We start from the raw sequence: 9,331 nt of genomic DNA, 5'->3' as shown, positions 1-9,331 counted from the left end.
TGTTCTCTGATTTGAGTATTTCTTTATTGCTGTTTTAAAATGGCCACTTTTTTAGGACTTGTAACTAATATAGGGTTGGTCCTCTATTTGCCTTGACACAACATGGCATAAATTCAACAAGGTGGTGGAGGGTGTCTAGAGTTATGTTGATACATTCGGTCATTAATATTTCCTGCAGTAAGAAGAGGATGTTCACCCCAAATGTGCTTGCTACTATTCGATTTTTGCCAAATCGACAATTAATAGTGACATTTATTTTACAAAGAATTTACTGTTTTGTTTTTTTTTTTCAATCTTTATTCAATTTAAGCAGAGAATGGGTGAAATCGACCTTGTATGCTTTAAAAAAAAAAAGAAAAAGAAAAGACATTGCCATTGAAAAACCCCTAGATTCAACATTCCTATATTAACAGCAGTACTGGCTCAGAGGAGGCAAGTCTCCATTTATAAACTTCTATCTCCTGTTAACCAGAGTACTAGCAATCTGCGTATAGGTTTTAATTGAAGGAGTTTTTGTTTTGTTTTTCATCAGAGGAGAGAAGCCTCCATTATAAACTCTTCTCTATAACCACTGTACAGTCAGCGACGCTTTATTGGTACACCTTGGGAGAAGTGAAAAAATCCTGAAAAACTAGAGCCATTTGAGACTACCTTAGTCATGCTTTTTTGTTTCTAAAAGAAAATGAAATCACATCACATTATGATTAAATGATAAATACATAATTTAAAATGAGTCAATTGTTTTTTTTATTTCTACATGTAATAAAAAAGAATGAAATCACATCTTATCACAAGGCGAGGCACCTGCGATGTAGACATGCCAACTCCCTTTGCAAGAGCAGCCTGAGAAACCACGGCAATTTACACAAGTCACAGGGTAATCACATATTCACACATGCACTCGCTGCACTGCGCTACTGCACCTAAAGAGGTGGTCTCGGTACAGTTAGTTTCCCAAGCGGACTTTGTTGTTCACACTTCACACCAATGTACCGGACCAAACTCTCTAAATGCCCTCAGTGTGAACACAGCCTCAGTTACTGCATGCATATGTAAACGTTTCTCCTAAGAAATGTCTTTGTAGGAATTATGAAACCTCAATTCCCAGTATCTATGGTAATAGGTAATTTCTTGCCTTTACTTGAAAAAATCATAGCCGTGAATTTACAGTCATGTCTTAAATGCCTAATTGCGGGCACGCTAGAGTTGCAAATGTAATATAAGTAGTGCATGCAGTGTAATCCATTTTTGTTATCTCTGGCCATTTATTCATAAAACTTGATGGCAGGGCTCCAGCAATTTATCTGTGCTGCTTGAGACAGTCTGGAGCAGCTGTCCTTTTTATGTCTGATTTAATACTGGGGAAGAAAGTGAGTTAGTGGCTCATATACTTTATTAGTATAACTGGAAAATTAACACTGGCAGGGAGCAACATCAGAAATGGGGTTAAAACATGGGGTTTTAAAAACTAATTTCAACAATCTCAAATGATTGTTTTAAATGTTCTCTTACAAGTTCATAAAATTAAAATAATTATACTTGTTTATACACTTGGTTAGGACATTCTTTAACTAAGGTTATAACACGGCTTGGAAAAATAACAACCTCTGATTGGTTAAACAGCATCACATGCCCATGCGTATATAGAGCGTATAGCACGGCTTGCATACTAATGAGCCGCTTCTCACTGAATAAATCACTACGCACCACTACATTCTAAATTCCATGACAAACTGCCATTTTATTTGTTATTAGTTACAAAACCACAGCCAAAAATGAGTGACAGTTCACCTATTTCCTTTAATATATTTGGAGATGAAACTCCACATAACTGGTGCAACACCAACTTTCTGAGTGAAGACAGCAGCCCACCTGAAAAAAATAAATAAAATAGAGACACATAACAGTAGATGAGGAACAGCTAAATGAAATGGAAGAAAACAAAGATTGATATCAGAACTGGATTAGTGCCAATAAATACAGTGTACAGGCTATATATATGGCAAAACCTGTCGGCACGTATGTATGTCACAGTTACGTTTTACGTGGACATATGGTGAACTTTTTCATGATTCTAATTGCTCTTAATTCTGTATTTACAGCTGTGGTGGGGAATGCCGTATTTCTACAGTAAATGCACCTTTATTGACTTAATAAAACTGCATTTTTAGATTAATTCTAGTGTAATTTTTTGTATTTTACACTTATATTGAACAACTTTTACTGTAATTTAAAAAAAAACCTGAAAAAACCATGTCAATATTAAGGTCAATTTACCGTAAAAATACAGTTTTTTTTTTTTAAGTAAGACATTATCTGAAAAGCATAATGATAGACCAGAACTTAAAAAACACAAACATTTATGATCAGTTTATCATATTTGTTGTACTGTCTGTTGTGTTTTCTCATTCACGCAGGCCACATGTCAGGTTACACAGATAACATTAAAGTGTGAGCCAGCATCAGCAGCAGAGTTGTTAAGCAGTCTGACATCTGCCTGCAGGAATGCAACTGGTTTGTCTGATAAAGTTTAAACACCTTGTAATTCGTTTTCTGTTAAGTCACAGAATCACTGTTTTTTTCATTCAGCCATTTTCTCTTGTTTTTAGGAGTGGAGGTGGAGGGTGTTCCTTTGAAAAGGGGGAGGACTGACAATGATGTGAACCAATCATATGTCTATAGGGAGACTATTGCCCGGTGGTGTAAGGATGTTAGGGCAATAGTTTTTCGCGAGCACTGACTCTCATACATATATATATATATATATATATATATATATATATATATATATATATATATATATATATATATTAGGGACGTCAATTAAGTTAACTTCTGCGATTAACGTGTTAATTTTGTTGGAAATTCATTTTTTTCACACGTTAATCAAATTGCTGTGTCTTGATCCTTTCGGCACACCGTACTTCAATCCCAGCCGCTGCAACAATGTATTGAGTGTCTGAGTGCAGTTATTGTTTAAATAGAAAGTTAGTCATTGAACTGCATAATGGAGCAACGCACTAAAAATAAATGTGAGTTTATTTTTATTTTATTTTTTATGTTCTGATGGCTCACTGGACAGGTGCGTAAAAAAGCATTTTTACACGTTTTATAAAAACATTTTCTATTTTAATTTTAGATATGTTTAAGTAAAAACTGTTAATAATAACCTATTTTTTTGTTTGTTGTTGAAATCTAAAAATCCATGTGACCACCCTAAATTATGATCTAGTCACGTCTTCACTTCTCAAATACACTAGCAGCTCTTCTGCTACAGACAATAACACTACAACAACAAATTAAACCCACCAGTTTCGACAGAAATTCAGGATCACTGCAGCCCACGAATCAAGCTAAGTTCAATAACATAAGACTTTTTTTTTTTTAAAGAGTAGGCTACGTTGCTGCTTTTTTTCCTGCATAGTATGTAAAGCCTACCAATTTGTCTTGCTAGTTTGCAGTTTTTGGATATGATGACAAAAGTTTTTTTTTGTTTTGTTTTTTTTAATGTTCTCTTCACAATTAACAGTTCATTTCCTAGAAGTATACTGTAACTACATATTTATCATTTTATTAAAAAAAAAAACGAATTTATTTCACATTTAAAAATAGATATCCTATTTAATCTGTTTTCTGATCTCTGTGTGCTGCTGATCATGCTTGAACCGCACGTTTTATTGTGTTGGTTGTATTTGTAATTTCTATTATTGCCCCCAGTAAATGTTGGTGAATTTTATTTACAGTTAAGGATAATAATAATAATAGCATCAGTAATAAAACAAATTTAAATTTGATGGCTGTAATAATTGTATCAATTTAATATGCGATTAAAACGAGATTAACTAACTTTTTTTTTTATCACGATTAATTTTTTTAATCGCTTGACAGAACCTAATATATATTTATATATATATACACACACACACACACACACACACACACACACACACACACACACACACACATTAGTCCGTCACAGTATCCGACTGCGATGGAACCAAAGGGAGGATATGTAGAAAGTGGGATAAATTAATCTTGTTTTAAATAGAATAATACACCATCTAACAATTACTATAATCACACTATTATTGTTTGGAGATTCAGCTTTTATTAGGGAGCTCCCCTAAATCCCTTGTTTAGAAAGATAGAGAGTATTAATGCTTGTGTCAGGTTAGCCGTATGCCGTGTGGGTGTGGGCATTGGCTGCTGAGTGACAGGTTTTATTTATATGTGAACACAGTGAAAAGCTGACGTGACACTACCAGCAATGTATATACAGAGTATATACAACACAGAAAAATTTGGTGGGATCTACGGTTTGTGAACTTAAGTTCTCTGTTCAGTAATAAACAAACTCTGGCTACTCGCCCGGATGTCAGCAGTTTGGACTTGCTTACTCACTGTTTGCTATGGAACCGTAGCTGTGGCACACACACACACACACACACACACACACACAGGCAAATTTCAGCTTGTTTTGCCCAGGTGGCTTTGGTTTTGTAGCAGTGGAGGTGAATACAATGACGCCCCGCTGGAACACACCTACCTGCTGATTAGATTCCACACCTGGTCACACACAGCAGGCCGGCTCTCCCAGGAGTGTCAGGTCCTTCATTAATTACAATAAATACACACTATTTACAGTACACATTTACACAAAAACCCCTTTTCATGCACAAGGCTCTTTCCCTGCCACAGTGCTGTATACACTTACATTAGTATCGGGTCATTTACACAGTAGCAAAATGCGTAGGTTTAGAAAGAAAAAATAAATTAAATTGTAAGCACAACTCACTATCGCTTTCCTGTAGCTATTTTGCATTAGCGCTGTACGCGTGGATGACTTTGCTGAAGCGCTTGACCATGGTGGATAAACGGTTAGGGCGGATATGTGACGGGCAGAAACACGACGAATGATATATATATATATATATATATATTATTATTATTTCTGCCTCCCTTGTCTCCTCTAAGTAGGCTCCACTGAAATTAACGTAGACATATTAGGACATTTGTATTTATGTATGTATGTGAAAAAATAAACAATATCAATGAGTTTTTCATTTCTTGAACTTAACATTACCTCAATCACCTGCTTTCAAACAAGGACCAACATCTGTTTTAACCACAGGAACATAATTTATTAGTATTCAAAAGTTATATAAATATATATTTTTTTTTCTTAGCAGACGCCCTTATCCAGGGCAACTTATTATTATTATTATTATTATTTATTTCTTAGCAGACGCCCTTATCCAGGGCGACTTACAATCGTAAGCAAATACATTTCAAGTGTTACAATACAAGTAATACAATAAGAGCAAGAAATACAATAACTTTTGTTCAAGCAAAGTACAAGTGTGACAAACCACAATTCAATAATACAGCAGATAATAGTGATAGTTACATCAGGATATGATTAAATAGTGATAGTTACATCAGGATATGATTAAATACAAAGTACTACAGGTTAAACACTTGGCAGATTACAGTATTCTGAAGTACAGGATTAAATGCAGTAAAATAGGGGGCAGATAAGAGCAAAATAAAGCACATTTACATGAAGGGTGATAGTGTCCCAGGATACAAACAGAGGAGTTCTACAGGTGCTGTTTGAAGAGGTGAGTCTTAAGGAGGCGCCGGAATGTGGTCAGGGACTGGGCAGTCCTGACATCTGTAGGAAGGTCATTCCACCACTGCGGAGCAAGGGTGGAGAAGGAGCGGGCTCTGGAGGCAGGGGAGCGTAGCGGAGGTAGAGCTAGTCTTCTAGTGCAGGCGGAGCGGAGAGGTCGAGTGGGGATGTAGGGAGAGATGAGGGTCTGGAGGTAGCTGGGTGCAGTCTGGTCAAGGCATCTGTAGGCTAGTACAAGAGTCTTGAACTGGATGCGAGCGGTGATCGGGAGCCAGTGGAGCGAGCAGAGTAGTGGAGTAGCGTGGGCGAAGCAAGGCAGAGAGAACACCAGGCGGGCAGCAGAGTTCTGGATGAGCTGGAGCAGACGGGTGGCGGACGCAGGGAGGCCAGCCAGGAGGGAGTTGCAGTAGTCTAGGCGGGAGAGTACCAGGGCCTGGACCAGGAGCTGGGTAGCATAGTTGGTGAGGAAGGGTCGGATTCTTCGGATGTTGCTCAGGAAGAATCGGCAAGTGCGTGCCAGAGTGGAGATGTGCTGGGAATAAGAGAGGCAGGGGTCCAGGGTGTCCCTTGTCTTGTCAGCTCCGAGGTTTTTCTAGGATGGAAGACAGGAGAAAACATTTCAGCTTGAAAAGGGAACACATCACCAATTTGTTCCTTTTTTCTGCCACTTTTATGTGTGTGGCTGAGACTGCCATTATTTGCATTAATTCTTTCAATTTTGGCCAGTCTCGGCCTAGAATAACTGGGTGTGGTAACTTTTCCGCCACCCCTACTACCAGGTGATGTTTTATCGGTCCTACCGATAAGGACACTTTTAGTGTGGGGTAGGCCACTGTGTCTCAATGGATACAGGAGATGGATATGGCATGCTGAGATTTCCATCTTCGGGGCTTCCGAACAGAGTAGTGTTTTCAGCATTGTGGGTTTGTTTTACAGTCCACACTTCTGTAAATATGTTTATGTATAGTGTAAGGAGCACAGGTCGGAGCTACTCAAAATGCCAGCTAACAGTCCATTGTTGTGTAGTATTCCAATTCTGCGCATTCACATGTAGCTCTTGTGCATGTCTGCTAGATTGGTAATGAATGCGCAGGTGGTTTTGCAAGGCACAAACACATGAGCAAAAAACTGCTATTTTCTAACTGTTTTGTGCCGTGTTGGAAAATATCAATTTTTGTGCAAAAGCACAAACTTTTGCGAGGCACAAATTTTGCGAAGGGATTGCGCATCGCTTCAGATATCTGGGCCCATGTGTTTCAGTATTAACTCTCAAGCCCACGCCAGGAACGTTGCCAACTAAAACATAAAACATATCCGCCAAATGCTGTCAGCACTTTCAATTCATCACACAAGGTAAACATACTTTAACCATAATTGCAATTGACACACTGTGACAGGATTGAAAGGAGTCCCTGTTGTAATTTGCCCTCCCGACCACCGGCAGCGCTGTGTAGGGTTGACCGTGATTGGGTCAGGAGGCTGAACTCTGACCATACAGGAAGTTCCGGGTCAGGTGGCCATCTTGGACCAAGGTGGAACCATGTGGCCGTCAGGTCCCATCATTGCAATCAGCTGTGCTGTTCTCATCGATTGGCTGACGTGAGGCAGCGTGCTGATTGCAGGGGTGGGACTTGGCAGTATTTAAGCAGTATGGTTTTGCCATTTGGGTCCCCTGTCCTGAACTGAAAACACACGCTGTGCTTTGTTGTTGTTTTGTTTTTATCAAACTGCTGTAATTCGCAGAAGCTTGAAACTTTGGTGGATTGCCGCAGTGGAGGAAACCCAGGACAAGCCAGTAATCCGTGGAAGGGAGCCAAGAGGCGGTGAGAGGAAACCCACTGCAGTAGCACGGAGAAACCCAGTGCTTCCTTTATTGTTTTGTAACGGGACGTTTTTGTTTATTCTTTTTATTTGAAACCTGAGTTTACCATTGCTGGTATTCCAGGTGGTTTTCTTGTTTCTTTTCTGCAATGCTGGACTGTTCTATTTTTTGTTTGTTAAAATAAAATCCTGCCTGTTACCATTGATGGTACAGGGCTCCAAGGACTAAACGACACTTCCGGCTCCTGTGTGCTGTCATTTCTGGTACTTCCCTAAAGCTCCACCCACTACCCTCCCACACACACACACACACCCTGCTAATAAGATATATTACATACTTTAACCATAATTGCAATTGACACACACACCCTGCTAATAAGATATATTGCTACAAAAGACACAGATATTGGTACAGAAGAGTACATGACACCGACAACTTCCACATATCACACCCAAATAAGTAACTTTCCACAAGCTTGCCTTTGCAATGAGTTAAAGAAAAAACACAGACAACGGACAGCAATCATATAAAATAGAAACATAACACCATGTAACACATTTTAATTTTCTAAACATTTAAACAGCATTTGTCAATATAGGATGAAACACACACCACTTCTACAAACTCTGTTCTGAACCCTATTCTCAATGAGCACACTCTTCCAATGATGGCCCTCTCCTACATCTCAGCGAGAATGGTTAGTAAAGCATTCTTGGGGCAGGTTAAGTGATTTCATGTATGTTATTGATGTTTTGTAGATTTAAGTAATCTGAGACTGGTAACATTGGGTACTGGAAACCTCCTCAGGGGTTTTGCAGCAAGCAGATGGTGGTGCACATTACACAAATCACAATTAATTTTAATACAGTTTCTTTGGGTTAGGTTTATACAAGGATAACATGGTATTTGTTTCAATAAGAGAAAAAAAAAGAAAAAAAGCTAAGTCAGCAATCCCACAGTCTGCTGTCACCAGGATGAATAGAGGTCAGGAAGCCTGTAACAGCAAATTGCATGTGGCTGAGGAGATAGGAGACCAACCTTTTAAACACATTATCGTCAGACCTGTATTAGCCACTTGACCAAAAGGAAGACTGTAATTGACCATGCTAAACACCTTTGACAAATCAATACAGACTGCACAGCACAAGGAGCCATTAATCCATACAAGACAAATATCACTGATAACCTTTAAAATATTTATCCACATTTAAGCAGCTGTCCACAATAAATAAAAGTGCAAGAATAAAACACTGTACTTAAAAAAAGTAAAAGGATGGATCACTTCCAATCTGAAGCACCTTTTTCATCAGTCATAAACCACAATATGGTCTGTAACATCTGGTACTTTTAACAATGTTTGTATTTGTAATATACTTTTAATAATAATTTAATTGACTAACTATTTCTTGCTGATAACTGAATTAGTTCAACACATGTAATTGTTGCTAGGAATGGGTGAAAAGTGCTATGCAATTTTTATTATTAGTTTATTTAGCAGACGCCTTTATCCAAGGCGACTTACAGAGACTAGGGTGTGTGAACTATGCATCAGCTACAGAGTCACGTACAACTACATCTCACCTGAAAGACAGAGCACAAGGAGATTAAGTGACTTGCTCAAGGTCACACAATGAGTCAGTGGCTGAGGTGGGATTTGAACTGGGGACCTCCTGGTTATAAGCCTGTTTCTTTAACCACTGGACCACACAGCCTCATATATATGGAGTGTTATTTTCTCGTGTGTGTGTGTGTGTGTGTGTGTGTGTGTGTGTGTGTGTGTGTGTGTGTGTGTGTGTGTGTGTGTGTGTGTGTGTGTGTGTGTGTGTGTGTGTGTGTGTGTGTGTGTGTGTGTGTGTGTGTGTGTGTGTGTGTGTCTC

Source organism: Acipenser ruthenus, chromosome 5 (assembly GCF_902713425.1).
Source record: "Acipenser ruthenus chromosome 5, fAciRut3.2 maternal haplotype, whole genome shotgun sequence".
Classification (NCBI taxonomy): domain Eukaryota; kingdom Metazoa; phylum Chordata; class Actinopteri; order Acipenseriformes; family Acipenseridae; genus Acipenser; species Acipenser ruthenus.
Note: the sequence above shows the minus strand (reverse complement) of the source record.